We start from the raw sequence: 18,020 nt of genomic DNA on the forward strand, positions 1-18,020 counted from the left end.
ACCTGGATGACCTTTTGTCTATATGTGCAGTGTACTAAAGAGCATGTTGCATCCCACAGTGCAACGCTCCCAATTTGACCCTATATTTTCAGTGTGACTAATAAAAATTAAACATAAAAAACGTAATATTGAACATATTTGTGACTCGTTATTTGCCAAAAGAGATCAAAAGACTGTAATAAACGGCAAGAAATTGCATACGTCTTTTTATTGCATTTTTCCTTGCGAGCTACACACACAAATATACATCACGGCCCAGAGCTGGTTCATTTTAGTGAATCAAAAACAGTGTGATCGATTCCAATTCAAGAACAAATGACTCATAGGATTTGTTTCTCGCAGTTAATCATTCAAAAAGACCTCGACTGCATCTGAAAATCACACGTCTCTACTATATAGTAGCCGAAAAACATCATAAAGTATAATTATTCCTGTAAGGTGAGAAAGAAATCGGATGTGTATCATTATATTGGGTCCGTGCATGAGGTCTTAAAGTGACAGTAGCCTATAAATACCTGCTGCTGTCTGTCATTAACGTTATTCAAACAACTAAAGACAGCTTTAACAAAAATTATTCTATATTTACTTCATACAATGAACATTATAGTGTTATTTTACCTTTAACGATTACATTTCTGTACCTGAATGTTACTGTTAGACATCACTTTATTTTATCTATGCTTGTAATTTGTGTATTAGTTCTTATTTTATTACTGACTGTTCACAATGTTTAATTATTAAAAGCTAGATTTTTTGCTGTTGTATCCAAGTATTACAGTGGGCTTTAAATAATAAATGAAAAGCAAACATTACATTAACGTTACAATTCTTTAGGAAACGCTGCATTTGCAGTAAGTAGCACACTAGTATTCCAGCCTATATGTGAGAGCAAATTAAGTTTTGTGGGAAAACTGCCTTTGAAAAAAAATAATAAAAAATAATAATTAATATTACAGTTCCTTGTTTTACCACAAACTCAGAGAACTTGGACCGCTAGAGGAACATCAGGTCCAGAGAAGACCAACAGCTCAAGGCACAAACAGACTCAGATGGGCTGAAGGGTCAGCATCTCAACCCCGGATCACAGGAGAACACGTCCCTCAGAAGGACAAACATGGAGAGGCAACTGGAAAAGAGCTAGCGGAGAATGAGTGAGCAAATGAAAGGTTGAGAGGAGCGCCATGGAAACAGTAAAATTAATAAATAAGTCATAAGCAGTGCATGATGAATCATAACTCTCAGGAAAGTGGAGTTATCAGACATGTCAGGCAGCAACAAGACTGCCCGAATGCGTTAAAGCAAAGCTTCTCCCCAAAGCCCAAAACTCAAACAGAGAAATCTTCCGTCAGAAGGTTTGAGGAAGTCCTTGCATGCTTGCAAAAATTAGAAAATAAAAAATAAAAAAGTATGTTCTGAGGATGCACATCCCAATTCTCAAAATAAAGCTTAAAAAAAAAAAATATATAATAATAATAATAATAATAATAATAATAATAATAGCTTTTAAAATAAAATAATTTTTTTTTTACAAAAATATATATAAACAACAAAAATACAAAATTAAATTAAACTAAACAAAAATAAAACAAAATAATTAAAAAAGAAACAAAACAATTATAAATAATAAAATAAAATCATTACAAATTATTAAAAATATTTTAAAAAGTATTTTCTGAGATGCACATCCCAATTCTCAAAATAAAGCTTAAAAAATAAATAAATAAAAAAAATGCAATAAAAAATAAAATAATAGCTTTTAAAATAAAATATAAAAATTAGATTAAACAAAAATAAAACAAAATAATTAAAAAAGAAACAAATACTATAAAACAATTAATAAATAAAACAAAAAATATAATTATGTCATTACAAATGATTAAAAATAAAAATGAACAACAAAAAAACATTCAAAAAATAAAATAAAAATAATAAAATAATAAAAAACTAAAACAGAACATTGAAAAATACAATGCAGCTCAGAGTCAAGACCGTGTGTGTATGTGTGTGTCACGTTCACCTTTTGGACACTGGACAGTCAAGCATGCATAACGGTTCGGTTTACTAGACATGTTGATGTGACTCGTTGCCTTTACGGTGTTGTAATTGTCTAAACACCCTTAACTCGGGTGTCATTACCACACACACAAGGCTGCTCTTGTTAACCCATTAACTTCAACCGCGCTCCGCTCTATAGCCTCTGGGTAGTTCATTAACCCCTATTAGCAACACAAACTGACCTAAACCGAGCAGCGTAGCCCTAATACTCCCAGGTGCTGCTGGGACGTAGCATGGGAGTCGATGGCCCATAAAAGCACAACACACTCACTCTACAATTTCAGACGGCCACTACATTTGAGCACCGCCGTCGAGCAACCAGGGGAAGTGGTTTTTATGTCATTAGCTCATAGTCGATTATCATTGCCGTTGTGATTATCATAATTATCAGTGCTCTTATCAAACGGCATCAAAGCGGCGGTCGGTAATGGCACACTTGTGAGGGAGGGAGAGCGAGCGCTAATGAGGGATGGTTGTAGTGGGGAAGACGACACCAGGCCCTGATCACAGAGATGCCACCGGCTTATCTGCAAGTTAAAATTCCCATTCAATGCCAAGCCTTTCATTCAGAGAGAGAGAGAGAGGCAGGTGCCAGACACGGCTTCCTTCCAGCCTTAAAGCGCCAGCTTGTTTTCTGCGTTGATTATTTCCAGCAAAATCTTAAAAATGCATTTTTTTTTCTAACTATACACCATATACAAAAATAAAGGCTCCAAAAGGGTGTTTTCCAAGTGATGTCATTAAAAGAACCATTTTTTTCTAAGTGTGAAAAACATTTTTAAAATCTAAAAGAACCTTTTTCCATTATAAGGAAACAGATTCAAAAACATTCGGTTCTCAAACAAAATGTTTGCATGTAATCGTTTTGCATTGCTTGCAAATCTTTGCATTCCCCCCAGAAAGTGTGAATTTGCTTGCAAAACTTTGGAGTTTCCCAAGAGAACGCAGAGTTTTTGCTTCAGAGCAAAAGTTCTGGAAAGTTCTGCAAAAACAAAAACATTGACAATTTCCCCCATATTTTTTCTATCATTATGTCCACTTATTGGCTTCCATACGTTCCCAACATGTATGACTTACTTCTGCAGACCACACAAAAATATTTTTTGCACCAATATTGGACCTTATTACCTTTCAATGTAGAGACAAAAGACATTGACATTTTTTCAAAAGCATTTGGAACAACATGAGGATAAGAAAATGATGACAAAAGGTTAATTTTTGGGTGAACTACCTCTTTGAAACTGCAGTTTATATTCTTAACCATTTAACTAGAACATGTATTTTTAACTTAATGACCATATAGGACTATTAATATAGGACTAAATTAAAATATTTTGACAGTCTTCACTCTTAGAAGAATTAAGAATTTCCATATAGAACCTTTAAGGGTTCTGTCAGACGCTTCATATATGTGACCCTGGACCACAAAACCAGTCACATGGGTCAATTTTATGAAATTGTGATTTATACATCATATGAAAGCTGAATAAATAAACTTTTCATTGATGTATGGTTTGTTAGGATAGGACAATATTTGGCCGAGATACAACTATTGAAAATCTGGAATCTAAGAGTGCAAAAAAAATGCGAAACATTGAGAAATTCTCCTTTAAAGTTGTGCATTTATGTTGGCGATTGTGCCTCACAAAAATAAATGTTTTATATATTTACGGTAGGAAATTTACAAAATATCTTCATGGAACATGATCTTTACTTAATATCCTAATGATTTTTAGCATAAAAAAAAATTGATAATTTTGACCCATATAATGTATTGTTGGCTATTGCCACAAATAAACCCGTGCGACTTATGACTGGTTTTGTGATCCAGGGTCACATATAACCTTATGGCATAAAGCATTCTTAAAGTTCCTGAACCTTTATTTCCTAAGAGTGTGCTTCTGATGAAAATGTTTCCTACTTAACAGATATTCCCTTTCATCTTAATGATTGAAGGCATCTCTTGCAATATTTAAAGGCAAACCACATCAGCTTTTCCCTACAATCTGGGAGCATGAGAATAGATTTTACACAGGAGGAAAACTGATAGCCTGCTCCATAATTCATGGAAGTCCAGCCTTTAAAGTCCTTTCTACCCTCATAATAGCTCATATATCCTGTGTAAACTGCATTATGTAATTGTTAATTATTGATAGCTTGCGATTGAGTAATCAAAGGTTGGCAGGTTTGTACCAGTTCTGGTCTTCAGTCTATGGCTGCATTTACACTGCAGGTCTTGATGCCCAATTCTGATTGGCGACTATATCCGATTTTTTTGATGACCCGCTTACATCATCTTTTAAAAGTGACATTTTCTATTTTAGTCTCTTCGGCCCAAAGGCTCAAAAGACATACAACCTCCACATTACTCCACTGTGTTGAGCCTTATTCGTCCTCTATCACGCCATTAATAAGTCATGTGATCGCAGTTGGTGTCCACCTGAGTTGACGTCCCTTTTTTAATGACGTATGACTCGCATTTACTGGGGAATATCCGATTTGTCCGCTTACATGGCAGACGAAATGCACGTATCAGATTCATATTAGGGTTTGACTCCGAACTTCGTTATTCAAATATAATTCGAATATAAAAAGAAAAAAAAGAAAAAGATATTTGAACAAATATTAGGCAGCCTTTAATATTCGAACCTGTTATGGGCATTTTTTTTTGTAAATGTGTTTGCTTGTAAACGTTGTTTTCAATTCAGATTCTGGTGAAGTTGTGAATCGCGAGCTCATTAACAAGAGGCTATTATTGGTCATCTGGGCTCCTGTAGGTGACGTTAGCGTCCTGGTTAGCACCTATTTTGTATACCAAAAAAATGGCCGCGAATATTAATATTAATAAACAAACGAACTTCGAATATGATTTTTAGGCAAAAGTCAAAGCCCTAATTTATATCAGATTTATTTCCACATATGAGTGAGGCCTGAAACCGATCTGAGAACATCGGAATCCATGTGCTTTTTTCCTGCTCCCGTTTTTTCCTCCCGTTTGCCGGTCATATCCGATCTGCGCCACATGAGAGGAAAAAATTGGGTCACTTCAACCATGAAGTGTACATGGGGCCTAAGACCAGGGCTCAACATAAAATACGTATACATTAGGATTAATCAGAGAGAGCCCCTGGAGACATGCAAAAATAACCAAATTGTCATTGTAACGATGAATGGTTATTGCAGTATATATTATTTTTCCTGTAATGAACATAGAGAATGTGGTTTTCACAGGGATTCCACTTTTCCTCCTTTCTTCCCCTTAGCCCCTCCCTTTCTCCCTCAGCGGTCCATTTTATTCACTGGACCTCCTCCTTTTTTTTTGTAAGTGAGAGTTTTGCATACTTACTTACCAAAAATGCTAAAAAATAAACGTGTGAGAGCGTGTTATAGGCTATATGTCATGTTATAGCCAGATATGACGACGCTACTGCAACACGCATCACCGCAGACGAGCATGTATTCATTAAGGCGAGACACTACAGGTGAATAGGGTAAAAATGTTAACTAGCAGATATCACCATGAAACTTTCCCAGTTGATTACCTACATTAAGATGAGAAAAAAAATGTATTACAAGTTTTCTGTAATTTAATGTTTAAATATGCAAATTAGGCAATATCTAATTAAATATGCGCTAATTTGCATATATTTTAAAAAGCGAAATCTGAGTATTGGATAAAGCCAGGTTAAAATTTATTTTTTCATTGTGTTCACATTTTAGATGGGAAAATCTACTTTTGTTATCCTGTAAATCAGAATATACTATCAATAGCCTTAAAAAAATGATTTTCGCCATGTTTTTTGGAATAAAATGTTATATAAATCAGGCTAGGAATAATATATTTACAAATCCCTCTGTAAATGTCTTCATAATATAACTAGGTACAAGACTGGAAAGTTTGGTGTATAGAGGTGCTACTGAAGTGGAGATTTCTGACTTGGAGAATGAGAGAAAAGTCATTTTGAGAAAACGGGCTTTAAAGATTTATCATCAGCCAATGAGATTACGCATTCAGCCCTTTTACTTTCACGATTGGTTGCTGATAAAAAGGAAATGACCATATTTGGATCCGACAGCATTGTACAGGAGAGAGAGAGCTTTCCAGCGGTGTGTGTGATGACAGGGAGCAGACAGCGATCGCGGAGCAGCGGGAGGATTTACAACGCCAACTTTTGTTGAATTTATGAGAAATCTACAGACGCAAACAGACAAAGTGTAGTAAAATAAAGACCTAAATGTGTATTTCAGACTTTTTTTCACCACAAGTCTGAAAGAAGACATGTTATTGAAGACAAATATCCAAAAATCTCAAAATTGACCAGTAAAAAAACACTATCGCAAATCAAAATGAAAGTAAGTTGCAGACTCTTAACACACAATCATCATCATTAAAAGTAAAGAAACGAAATGATCTTACCGAGGCTGTTGCCGCTCTCTCTTTGATTTTGAAATTTTAGCTGATGATCAATAAAATGCAGCTCATATCTGTTGCTTTCGGTGACGTGCACTCCATTAAATCTGCAATATAGCGCAGGAATTGAAGATTTGGATTTATATCCGTTTCTCGTATCGGCCTCGTAGTTCTTTTACATTTTAACACGTTATAAATAACCTGAAGTAACACTGACACTCTTCGCGCCACTGTGTATGACGTTTGCTGATTGTTTTGCTGATGACCAGTCCAACTAGCCCGACATACTCTTTTACTGGCCCCGGGCCATTGCTTATGTCGAGCCCTGCTAAGACACATAAATCCAGCTGGCTTTTACCAAGGTCACCAACCTGTGACCGCTGTGAAGAATGTGAAAATGAAGCCGATGACCTAAAAAGCCATCAGAAGAGGACTGTTTTATCCCTCGGCATCAGGTGGGGTGATGTTTCATCGAGTAGGATAAATGGACAGATCAATACGTCAGGAAACGCTGAGGCCAGCATTACAAGGTTTCACTGCGCTTCAGTTCTGAGCCCTATAATAAACTGCATTAAAGGTCCCGTATTATGCTCCTTTTCACAAGATGTAAAATAAGTCTCTGATGTCCCCAGAGTGTGTATGTGAAGTTTCAGCTCAAAATACCCAATAGATCATTTTTTACAGCATGTTTAAATTGTCATTTTTTGGGGCTCAGAAAAACGCGCTGTTTTAGTGTGTGCCCTTTAAATGCAAATTAGCTGCTGCTGGACGACCCAGGGGGCGGAGCCTCACAAGCTCGCGCTCAGTCTCTCAGGACAATTTCATCTCACAGAATGATGATAATATCAGAAACTCTCAGTAACGGTGTTCATTTCGAGTCGGACAATAATGCCTACAGAGTCAGAGTGCTGTATAGAGATGAAACAGGTATAGTTTAGTAGTTTAATTACGGTTATTATAACGTATTTGTCATCTGCTTGTATGTATCCATTATTTATTAATAGCCTACAAGTCTGCTGTCTGAATGATGATCAAACATATACTGATGAGTTTAATCAAGTTTATTGTACATCACACAAAAGATGAAGCATCAGTTTTACTTCAGAAAATCACCGTAAGAGCTGAGTAAACACAGTAAGTTATAAGAAGTGCGCAAGTACATAAACGAATTTCGGTAGAGTTGAGGGAGCATTCCTGTGGGCGGAGGTTAGTCAAAAAACTGTTCTACTGACGTCATTAAAGAAGGAAGTAGAGGGATGTAGTCAGGGTTCGAATTATGATTTCATCTTTGTGGGGGTCTCTTTAAAAAAAGAAGAAAAAAAGTAGCCTATGAGCAGGCGCGGTAGCTTAATAATGTAATAAAAATTTTATAAAAATATAAAATAAAAAAAATATAATACAAATTTAATAAAAAAGCGTTGGTAACACAATTCAATTTAAATAGTATATTTGGTTTAATTTGTCGTTTATTTCGACCGTGTACTTAAGTGGTCCAGTGGTAGAATATTTGCTAAACGCGTCAGCGGTTATGGGTTCGAATCCGCATTCATATAAGTTTTTTTTTTTTTTTTTTATCAAATTCGATTATGTTTATAAGTGGTTCTATATCAGGCAGAGACACGTTTGTGTGCAGTTTGTTTTGTAATTTTACTGGAACGAATAGAGAGTCTCCATAACGGATTGAAGCGCGCCCGACTGTGCGCGAGCCACAAACAAACACAGTATCCGCGCCAATGATCGCAGCGGCACTTTTATCACTTGATTTAAGCATAAGGATGTACCGTAGTGTGATGACGATCCGAGATCCCGCGAGATCCATGTGTTTGGCATCTTGTCCTATCTTTTAAGTCATGCTACAGTAGTCTGAAGGAAAAAGTGCTTTATTTGTAATTTAAAATAATGGTGCTGATGATTTTTAGAGACCCCCACAGGTGTATGATTTCACAGCTTTCATGGGAGCTCATCCTCTCTCTATGGGAGCTCAGCTCCCACTGGCTCCCACGTAATTCGAACCATGGATGTAGTCCAAACGGGCCGTTCGATGTAGGCGACTTCTGTTAAATAAAATATCTCGCTTGGCATTGAACTTTGAGCTTTATAATTTTACAGATATTATTTATGCTCTAACAGCAACATTACACACTAACTAAAGTTTGAAACATGGGATCACGAAGAACGGGACCTTTAAAAAAAAAAAAAAGAAAGCACAAACGCAGCAACATATAGAAAGCAGCATTTTAAAAGATAAGAGTTGTGCCGTTGTGCCCTACAGGACGTCACCACACCCTTTATCGGCCGTTTTGACGTGTTAAACCGTTCAACAATCAATGCCACGAACCTCCCGGCTCATTCACTGTAGACAAGAGCGTCCCGCCTATATGTCAAATACACACAGGTGTGTCTTAAAGCCCTGTGTAAACACCACTGGTGACATTCACAAAGAAACGTCGTTAAGAACATGGTCTAATACTCTAGGTATTATGACAAGCGTTCCCACGCCGCACTGCTGGGAAGCAAGTCTTTCACAGAAGTAGGCTAATAAGTTCAGAGAGAGAAAAGAGCAACAGAGGCGAGACTAAAAATACAGCCGTGCATTGAAAACAGTTTGACACTCATTTAACTTCGCTGTGAAACATCAGTGTGAGAGCTGTTGTTTGAGGTCAGGCGATATATATCGTCCCTACTTATGTGTTATTATAGCAGCACGCGGATATCAGGTTGACGAATTCCTGGAATTCCATGACTAGAGCAAAGACGTGTTGGGAAAACTGCCTGATCGCTTTTGAGATCTGGGAATAAAAAGAAAGGAAATCAATTAACATCTTTTTTTTTTATCCAACACCAACTGTGCTGATTTTAGCCCTATTCGGACTGGACTAGTTTAACATGGAGATGTGGGGTAAAGTAATTATTACCAGAGCTTCTCTGTGATTTTAGTCCCGTCTGAATGTGCATCTCCGTGATCATCACAGACAATAGCCCTATCAGACAGGATTAAAGCAACACTAAGTAGGATTTTTTACCTTTAAATAATGTTTCCAAAATCGTTTCAGTGGTTCGTCAAGTTGTGACAGGGTGAAAGGCACTTATGCCACCGCTTTGCGGTCCTTTATCTGGTATATCCACACTATGTAAGATCGCCAGATCGGGTAGCGTTTCTGTAGTTCTAATGAGACATAAGAAAACTACAAATTTGACTTGCTTTACGGCAAGCGTTACAATTGCCGATAGGTGGAGCGTACTCGACAGTAGAATACAACTAAATGTAAGATACCTAGCAGTCGGGTAGCTTTTGAATTGTCATCATGACGGAGGAAATACAAAGCCGGTGCTGGATAAACAGCGAGCGTGCGCGTGCGACAGTAGGACGCGGTAGGCTAAATTATTTACGACAGCGGTAATGGACAATTCCGCTTCCAACCTGTAGGGCGAGCGCAGAGGAAAAGTTCCTTGGTGTTGCTTTAACTTTACACGGGTAGATGGAGCAATGTAATTTTACCACAGGACGTCTGTACTATTAATGGCCAATTCGCATTGGATAAGATATCTCAGTAAAACTAGCAGAAGTGGGAGAGTAACTCCATTTACTCACTGCCGTCTCTCCTGTCGTCATGTGTGTATTACGCTGCTTCCTGATATCACGTGCGCAAACACATATAACCTATATTTATAAAACAGTTATTTCTGGGCGAACGATGTATTAATTAACTTCAGATTGGATTGTGTTGGTAATAGGCACTTAGCTAACGCTAAAAGATGTTTTGTGCCTCTAACAAGTGCGTTCGATCTTCTTTCTGATGTGAATAGTGTGTGTGAAACACTTGAGTTTTGCCACAGACTCGTCCCAGCGTCTCGAACGCAACTGAATGCTTCTTCTTTAAGCGTCTCCATACTTGGAAAAACCGCGGAAAACTACTTTTAAACAGGAAATGATTAAATATTTACGTACATTTTTACAGCGGATTTTACCGGACCTTTTTATTGAAGGTAAAAGTCGCTGTAATCTTCACTGACATTGTCTGTTATGATCACTGAGATGCACATTTGGATGGGACTAAAATCACAGAGAAGCTCTGGTAATTATTACGTTGCCCCTCCTCTCCATGTTAAACTAGTCCCATCCGAATAGGGCTAATGTCAGTAAAGATTACAGGGACTTTTACCTTCAGTAAAAAGGGTACACAACGTACGTACACAATGTCAACTCCCCACCCCCAATTCTTACTAATTTTCAATAACGATCAGTGCGCCGAGAGCAAAAACACAGTTTGGTTGCGCATCAAAAATAACGGACTCTCGTCTTGTGTCGGAAACATGACGTCTCGTCCAAAAACTTGCTTCTCTTCTTAAAGTATTGTTTCCACTATAACGCATTGATTGAAATTATTAGTCATTAATTAATTAAAAAAACATCCTTCAAATCAACATTTTTATTTATTTGTGCATGCATATATTATTCCTACGTGGATCATACTTTGAGCTAGTTAGCAACAAACATTGCTCTCACAGATTTTTGTCATCAGTATTTTGTTGAACATACAAATACAAGTAATGTCAACAACGAACATTTGATTTGTACCGATGCAGAAACTACAACAGGGTTTCAACAGGGAATTTTCATGAAAAGCATGAAATCATAATCTGCATACATTAAATGCCATGCAAATCGCTTTGAATAAAAGCATAAGTGTAAATGCTGTCAATACTGAAACGAAACCTAACAAAAGCACAGATTCATTGAGTCCTACAATGAGTGTTCAAAGAAATGAGCCATTTCTTCTATCAGATTGTTTCTCAATCTCAATGTGTTAAGTAGAGAGATGAATCAAGAGGAAATATTATATGATCTCACTGTGTATGTAAGGCTAAACCTACTGAGCCCACTTAAGTTCAAACACAGCAAAGAAGCTTAGATATTAAAAGGTATCCTGACATTTTTTACAAAGAACACTCTTACACAGAGTGTTTTTGTAAATTAACATGGTTCGAGTAACTTCCTGTATTTTGTGTGCTATCTATCAGTCAACTTCATTGTTTTGGAAACATGAATCTACATGTGACTGACAAGACAAGCTTCAGTGCAACTACAAGAGGAAGTGACTATGTGAAGCATTTCACAAAAATAATTCTGCTTTGACAGCTAAAAGAACGTGAACTTTACACCGTGCCCTAAAACCCAAAACACAATAGACTTGCCATGCCACTACTTGACCCTAGCAGACAAGATGACCTTAAAATCACCTCAGTGCTCACTTAAATTACCCAGTTTGGCCTCCTTACAAACGTTTTAGTTTAATGTTTTTGCAGTGGTTAACAGCATTTAAGTTTCCTCATATCTCTGTCACCAGCTGCAACCACAAAGCAATCCATTCTTGCAATATGGTTTCTTTTTGATACCAATAAACACAGGGTTTGGAATCAAGAACCGGTGTCATTTAAAATGTATTATTTTATAGCAAAATAATAGAAAAATTATTTAAACACAATATCTATCTATATTGTGCAAATATTCAGCATGACTAGTGTAGTTTGAGAATGTAGTTAAGGCATTTGAGACTTACATCAGCATTTCTAATGAATGGTTCACTGTGACATGTTTACATTGTAATTTAATTTACAATTTAAAGGGCAAATCCGTATGAATCCCAACCCTAAAACTCATCTCAAACACCATGCACACAAGTCTTGAACTGTTGCACAGATAAAACAAAAAAACTGTTATCTGCCAATCCGGTAGTTCTTGTTTTTGCACCGGTGTGTGTAATCTAGTCTCGTCCGAGACTAACGTTCCTGTGTCCTATTGCTATCTCAATTAAACAAACCCCATGTATTCAGCGAGGAGTGACCTACACAAAGGGCCATTGTTACCGGTGACACAAGGCACGTCCAGATCCTCACTTTCTCCCTCGCAATCAGGCCAACGGTCACATTAGCATCGCTTTCAATGGGAGAACGGCCACTAATGGCAGCATGTATCAAATCCCCCGCGCAGGAACTCGACAGACGCGGAGATCGAAGGGGGAGGGAAAAGCGCGACGAGGGCCCGCCACGTGGGATTCTTCGCAAACAACGCCGTTTGCAACCAACTGACGGATGCGGGACTACCAAAGCGTCTCTCATCCCAGATAAACAGCCGTAGGAATTTAATGAGCCATGGATGACTCGTCCTAAACCCGCTAGTTAATCTATCAAACGCACTTATGCTGCCTTCAAGTCACGTCGGAATTATTGAATTTATGAGATGAGAGCTCACTGAGCGACACCACAATGTCATAATTATCAGCGGAAAAACTCATTAAGCCCAGACTTTGAGTAATAAGTGTGTCAATTGAAGTGAATATTTACTGTATAAACTTGCATGCATTTTATTGCCTGAAAATCCATTCTTCAAGTGTGTGTGACCAAACTACATCTCCCATCATTCTTGTGGCTGCACTAATAAATGATAAAATACTAGGAACTGTAAATTTAACATTCATTTAGTGTGATTAGTGACTTAAAAATGTGCTAAATAATTAATAAAAATGTTATGCATGTAGAAAAGCAACAAATATTGCAGCCAGAACGCAAAAACGCATTTGGCGTGAAAGACTTTTAACTAATCTCTTTTAAATGGATTGCTGTGGATTATGGACTTTTTGTCTATTCAACGATTTACTCAAACGCCACAATGTAGGCTAATCACAACATTTTCTAAGCTAATATTGATATGCAATTAATCTGAATAAATAATCGGCATATGAAATTCACTCAATTTTTTTTTAATGATTGACAGCCGTATGAAATACGTGATACATATGAGGTGCTCATTTACTGTTAAAAAGCTTCCCGTCTTTGTCGGGAAGTGACAAAAGAGTGAAAGAAATATGGAACTGCCCAAAGTGACCAATGCATTCTGACTAAAACCACATCATGATTAATATTTCCAAACTTCAAAGTAAGAAACTGCCTTTCTGGTGGAGCTCAAGGAAGGTTGAGCTCAAGAGGAAAGCACTATTTTTACATTTGCAACCCAGTTTTGGAGCATCCACCTATTGGATTAGTGCCACATGTAACCAAGACAACTGCGGCCTTTGGAGATCTTGGGGTATTTCCCTCCTCCTGGTCGGGTGGAAAGAAGAAAACGGATAATAGGGAGGCGGAGGACGAGGAGGAGGAGACGTCTAGCTGATAAGTGACGAGCAGCTGCAGGCGTTACACAGTCACCTGCAAACAAAGGCCAGATACCATCAACAGACATGAGCGTCAACGCGGCCGGTGACTGATTCCAGAAACTGGGTGGATGAGGCGTGACTAGTGCTGAGAATTACACACGCAATATAATGACTCTGATTGTGATTTCTTTTAATGCTTCTGATGAAGTGAATCATAGAAATGCTCTGTTTAAAATTCCAGTTCACTTTAAGAACTGGTTTTTAATTAGATTCCCAACCCTAGTCGGGACACGTGCGCACGCAAGGTCTCAAGGTCAACGAGATCTAATTTAAACTAGGAAAATTGAATAAGCTCAATAAACGCACATCAATGATTCAACGTCCATCACTTCTAAAGCTGAGCAAGTGAGCCACACATAAGCTTTTCTTCATCACTGACTAAAAATGCAACCACAAATTCTAGTTTTCAATCATCTTCCGGCATATTCGCCATTGTTTCAGAGTTAGTTCTCAACATGCATGGCATATTTTGCTTGTTGTGGAACATGACAGACCTAGAGTTTAGTTTCCCTTGTGTGTTTAGTTCCACTTCTAAAGACAGGACATCCCATAATGTCTGCAACACCCATCCGGAGAAATATCCATTCAGCCGATTCACATCCTCATCAGTGAACACTTCCGTTCTCCACAGGCATTCCCGAACGCTTCCAATGCATCTCAAAAAGTGTTTTGCCTTAGTCATGTAGGCGACAAAGAAATGAAAGTAGAACTAACTTGAGTAGTCCATTAAAACACACCAGTGAGGGGTTTCATTCACCATTCACTCGAGTAAGAGGCTCTCACTGGGACAGTAACTTGACGTGACGTGAAAAAAAATCCCAGAATTCATAGATCAACCCAAGGGACTTCTACCGCCAGGTCATCTTACATATAATCTTATCTCTAAAGGTATTTATCTGCAGAGGTATTTACAATCAAAACAATCATTATAGAAGAATGTATTGAATGAAATGAACACTATCACACTTTCATTTGATACAAACATTCACTTTTCATGAACATGAAACTACTTCCATAATATGACATGTTTTGAGTGAAACATGTTATTGAATGAAGAAAAAAAAAATTATGCATCTTAAATTTATGCATAAAGAATTGATTGGATGGTGTTTAATCTCTATGACAGGTGGTTGGAGGGGAGGGGGTCAAAAATTAAAAGGCTAGATGATGTCAGAGGCCGTTTCAGAGGCTTTATAATGCAAATTGTTATATTTTAACACATTTTATGATATGCACTTGGAATCTTTTTCCAACAAGACCAAAAAAACATGTTTTATGAAAGTAAAAAAAAGTGTCCATTTTGATTTCATGTTGACCTGACGGCTAATATGACCAAAAAAACTCTTAAAATAAAGATTTTTTTTGTACTTTTTTCTCCATACATTTTCGTACGGTTCTTGATTTGAGCTTCATGGCTCTTTGGAGAGTAAATGACTTCTTGATGTTTCATTAGAGGCTCTTCAGATCAGTGCATTGGGTTTCTGGGCTCTTTAAAGCGCTATACTCGTTTCCTAAAGAACTACACAATTAAAAAGTTCTTTGTGGAAGACTATAACCTTTTAACTTTCAAAAGCGCACCAAAGACTCACTACAACTGGGAGTCTGTTCAGCTGGCAGTTAAACAACAGGTTGAGCACTTGTTTCTTTTATCTTGTCGTCTTTGTGTGCTGTTTATCTTGGGTCTTGCGGTTAACAAACAACATCTGTTGAAATTGGAGAACTTACCAACCCACAACCCTATCAACCACACAATTAAAAAGTATGTTTTTAACTCAATTAACCAATATGACATTAATGAGGTACCACTTCTTAATTAGGGCTGAGCATTATAATAATACCGCTCAATGAGAAACCAATACACATACACAACCAATCCCATCTACACATTATTGTTCACCAAAGTCCCGTTTAAAGGAATTTCATTTGTGGTAAATCTCAATATTTTGGGGTTTCTTACTTTTCCAGCTGCAATTACTGGTGTCTCAGACATTAACCTCTACACAATACATGCGACCACAGCGTCATAAAAACATCTTGATAAGATTAGAAGACAATTCCCACAGCTGTTAACTTCCTCGTGAAGTAATGCCATGCCAAGACCTTCAGCATTTAAGGGATTCAAAATCACTTTAGAATGATGTGAGGAAAACGGGCTATGAATTGGAGATGTGATCATTGGCATAATAAGTTGTTGTGACTTTAGCCTTGGGGAAAAGTAGCAAAGGATATTCAATCAATGAGCAGACTTGATCTGAAAGCGATTATCCGGTGAACAGATTGCATCATGTCAATGAGGTCAAGCTTCCAGTGAATGGAGCTCATATGGCAACGGACTGGTTTCTTTTCAAAACCCTGCAAGACTGGCTCGATGTTTCAACCAAGACCTGAGAGGAAATAAGTTATTTAACGAGTAAAGTTAGGCCTAACTCAAATGTTTCCTGTTAAAAACATCCCTGACACTGACTGTAGGTGTTATGACTCAGATAACCCGTGACAGTGACTTCCAGTACAACGTTTGTAACACGTTATAGTTTCATTTAGACTAAAACAATCAAACAATACGTTTTTTGTTTTTTTATATAACTAATGCCAATTGCAGTATCTAATAAGGAGGAAGGCCACTGCTGTTTTAAATGAACACTTATTGACTCATCTAATTCACAAAACAATATTTGACACTAGAAAATGTGCACAATTCATCAACAAGACACGCAGCAAAACCACTGTTATTCGATCACAATTATTGCCCAATGGTAATAATCTCAAAAAATAGCTAAATAATAATCTTAATCCATCCATCACTAATAAAGCGCCCTAGAAGTATTGCTGTTGTGTTACTAACATCTTTATGTAAACCAATGAAAACCACATAAATTAAATCACTTTATTCCAACTAAAAATATTTACATGATGGCAAATCAGTCAGAAATGTGGGTTATTGACATTAAGTAATGTGATGTGCTCCATCCAAAACTATTTTAAAACATTTTCCGAAGGTATTATGCATTTTTTTAACTATTAATTGGGGGTTTAAAAACAACAATATGGGGTTTAAAAAATTGTCTCACCAAAGAACTATAAGTGAACTGCAAGTTGGTTCAACTAGTTAAAATAAAATAAATGGTGACTGGTTACAGCATCTAAAACATACACTTTCCCTTATTAATTCAAATAAATATAAATGTAACATTATGATGTGAACTAGAATCATTTTAGAACCAAATATATCACATATTATGGTCTTTTAGTATGACATGCACTGATTAATAATAAAAAAAGCATGTTTTAAAAAGTTCATATTCAGGTTATTAATCAGCTAACGTTACTCACATATACAAATATGAAAAGACAATAGAATTTCGTCACAAACGAATGGAACGTTGAAACATTTTTGAAATTGATTTGTTTCGCGCGAATTCGATTTCAGAAGCAAAGACAAAGACTGACGCTCAGAATAATTGCACATATCGGTATTCCACTCAGAAGTGCGTGAGAACACTTGAGCAAGTGTCCTCGATCACAAAAGAAGTTGTTTGCTGGATTCGAGCACATGGCAGAAGCGATGGAATGTTCGCGCGTTTAAATGATTCCGTTTTAGAATGCCGTGAAATTCGACATGTGAACGACAACAAACAAGAGCACTTGAGAAACAATACAGGAACCGAAGCTCAGCCTGATAACCGCCCATGCTTTTTCACGTGAACTTGCTGGTAGAATGTTAACTTTCTGCGCTAGTCACACACATATAAACTCCATCGATACCACAGAAAGCTCCGAACTGGGTTTGGTTACTCACATGCAAGCGCGCGGACCCGTTTTCCGCTGAAGCGCGTCAGTAGTCGGAGTGTTTCAGCCTCAAACTGTTTCCTCCATCCGCGCTGCGCACAGATCACGCCGCACAGCAACGCTACCAAACCCCTTTCTCGTTGCCAAGGCAACAGACCCACTTCAGCCAATCATAACCCCTCCCCTTCGCGATCCCCTGGCAACTGCAGCAGCGCGCGCGAGCGCTAGTGGTGAAGCTTCTTGGCGCGCGCCATTCCACTCTATTTAATGTGTTTTCACCCCCCCTTCCTTAATACGAATTCTCCTCAAATTCTCTGTTTAATCTCAACGGCTGATTGTTTTCTGATCTTTTCCATTTAATTTGCAGTTAAACCTAAATATTTACAAACTTAGTACTGAGTTTGATTTAAAATAATTCGGGCTTTTCACACACTCTTAAATAAAAATAAAGGTTATTTTTGGCATCACTGTTTATATGAAGAACCTTTAATTAACACACATGTAATCTTTCCATTGCACAAAAGCTTCTTTATAGTGCAAAAAGGTTCTTCAGA

At 37.4% G+C, this 18,020-nt stretch overlaps 1 protein-coding gene across 1 annotated transcript in view; it reads right to left on the bottom strand.

The window, feature by feature from the left end:
* The window catches only part of foxn2a (forkhead box N2a), a 33,994-nt gene extending 16,266 nt beyond the window's left edge, over window positions 1-17,728 (bottom strand). The window contains exon 1 of the mRNA XM_084093984.1: window positions 17,477-17,728. The gene's annotated coding sequence lies outside the window, so the exon portion shown is untranslated. The remainder of the gene's footprint in view (window positions 1-17,476) is intronic.
* Between the last annotated feature and the right edge of the window lie 292 nt (window positions 17,729-18,020).

This window comes from Abramis brama (genome assembly GCF_963993115.1).
Source record: "Abramis brama genome assembly, chromosome: 19".
Classification (NCBI taxonomy): Eukaryota; Metazoa; Chordata; class Actinopteri; order Cypriniformes; family Leuciscidae; genus Abramis; species Abramis brama.